The sequence below is a fragment of the Gopherus flavomarginatus genome, chromosome 11 (assembly GCF_025201925.1).
Source record: "Gopherus flavomarginatus isolate rGopFla2 chromosome 11, rGopFla2.mat.asm, whole genome shotgun sequence".
NCBI classification, from domain to species: Eukaryota; Metazoa; Chordata; order Testudines; family Testudinidae; genus Gopherus; species Gopherus flavomarginatus.
Genome location: NC_066627.1, coordinates 48,339,301 through 48,341,825, shown reverse-complemented (window position 1 = coordinate 48,341,825; position 2,525 = coordinate 48,339,301).

Here is a 2,525-nt window from a genome sequence, read left to right as displayed (position 1 = left end):
GAGTGGCTGTACAGGAAGTACCAGGGATCTGGAAGCCAAAAGGGTTCTCTTCTGCAGAGGAAGGGAGCAGGAGGTTATTGACCTGAGGGGTTGGAGGTCACTGCTGGGTGGGGGTCATCGACTGGCACAGTGGAAAGCTTATATAATTAGGGCATCTGTGTCTGTCATGGAGGGTGTGGAAGTCATGGATTCTGTGACTTTCCGTGACCTCTGTGACTTCTGCAGGGGCCAGTGTGGCTGACCCCAGGGCTGCCCAAGCAGCTGGCTCCGGGGCCAGCTGCTCAGGTGATCCCCGAGACAGCAACACCAGCTGCTACTGGAGCATCCTTGGGGACAGTCACATCAGCTGCTGCTCCGGCAGCAGTCCCCGGGCAGCGGTCCCTGGGTGGCCAGCCAGAGCAGCCGTGGCCCGGGCAGGTGGTGCACCTGGCCCCAGGCACATCCCTCAGCAGCAGCCCCCCATGCTTCCCAGCTCCTCCCCGACCCAAAGATTTAATTACAGGTCACAGGCCGTGAATTCGTGAATTTGTGTTTATTGCCCATGACCTGTCCATGACTGTTACTAAAAGTACCCATACTAAATCGTAGCCTTAACTATGCTCAACAGAGAATCACTGCTCTGCTTTGCTCCTGCCTCAGTCCAGGAAGGGGGTTGAGCTCAGGGCTCCTGCCTGGCAGAAGAGTGTTGAGAAGTGTGAGGCCAGGAAGGGATCTTGCGTCACTTTGCTAAGATCAGTGTCGAGAAAAGGTTGTCCAGGCAAAGGATCTGAGATCCTTGGCTCAGTGCTTTGCTGCAGGGGGTAGGAGAGCGTGATGGGCTCTGGAGTTCACAGTGCTGCTCTTTCAGTTCGCTCCTGAAGACCCCTACGTGTATGTGCCTTGCCCTGAGGCTGGCCGCCCCGGAAGATGCTGGGGTGGAGTTACTTTCCAAAGGAGCCAGCTGATGGCCCAGTGCTTAGGGCATCAGTTGCCCAGGAAGGTGTCTCTATCCTGATATCTCCCTCCAGGGATCTTATGACACCCATTGTGATGCCATTCCCGGAGGAACCCTCTCTATATACCTCAACTCCTACCTCCCCCATAACAGTTCCTCTTTCTTAAATCTTTGAACCACATCAGTGACTAAAATCCTTGTGAGGAACAAGAGAAACCAAGCACCAGAACTCCTCTTCCCCTCCCCCCCGGTCATGTTATAGCTGAAGAAATAAGGTTAGCGCTCTTATCTGATGGAGCTCGAGCCTTGCCAAAGCTTGCTGCTATCAGCTCAGGACACATGTACAATTGGCAAAGGCTCTGGGACAGAGTAATACAAACAATTTTCATTGTGGAGTCAACAATGATGGGAGAAGCAGCGCCACGCTATAACCAGTGTAAAAGGCACACTTCATGCAGGCTCAAGACAGGAGGATGCAGTCAAAAACAACAGCAGGGGCAAGCAGATTATTACAATTATAGTTGTATTCTCGAAGGAGAAATCTGCCATTGAAAATGGCTCGGAGCCAGAAATAGGAAACGGAGGGATTTTGGCTGCCTAGTAAAAGGCTATGAAATGAACTGAAATCAACTGCGTTTCCAGCTTATCTGGAGAAATGTGTACAAACAGGGCAGGTTTGCCCATGTGCCAGGGTCCACGTTAATGTATTGCAGCCTCATCTTGATCTGGAGGAAAGAGATCTTGAAAGGGCCGGGGGTGGGGTGAGATATTTCCAGGAAAGAAGTGATACAGCTGTGACAGTTAGAAATCTGAGGATTTGTTTCCTTATATCCAGATCCTCTAATTTATACGGTGCATGGCCCTGATTTTCAGAATACCTGGATGTGTGCAAAGTGTGTGTGTACAATTAAGCATCTAATTTGTGCATGCAGTTACCCTGATTGTGCATATACTAGGTAATTACAATGAAAATATCAATAATTAGGTATTTGTGCGTACGATCACCTTATTTGCACACACAATTAGTGTACATTAACTATGTGTTTTGCATGTGCCATTGCATGCCCATGTTCAAGTACATAAAAAGTTGTTACAAGGAGGAGAGAGAATAATTGTTTTTCTTAACCTCTGAGGGTAGGACAAGAAGCAATGGGTTAAATTGCAGCAAGGGAGGTTTAGGTTGGACAGTAGGAAAAACTTCCTAACTGTCAGGGTGGTTAAGCACTGGAATAAATTGCCTAGGGAGGTTGTGGCTCATCATTGGAGATTTTTAAGAGCAGGTTAGACAAACACCTGTCAGGGATGGTCTAGATAATACTTAGTCCTGCCATGATTATGCAGAGGACTGGACTAGATGACCTCTTGAGGTCCTTTCCAGTTCTATGATTCTATGAAAATCTGCCTGTGAATATACCATGAATTCTTTTCCAACCACATGATAAGTCTCCCTAAGTGACTACAGTTCTACCAACCCAGCTTCTTGTTATACACTGGTTCAGTATGGACTTGGGAACATAGGAATTGTCAGACTGGTTCAGACCCAAGGTTCATCTAACCCAGTATCTGGTCTCTGATGATGGCTGGCACCAGA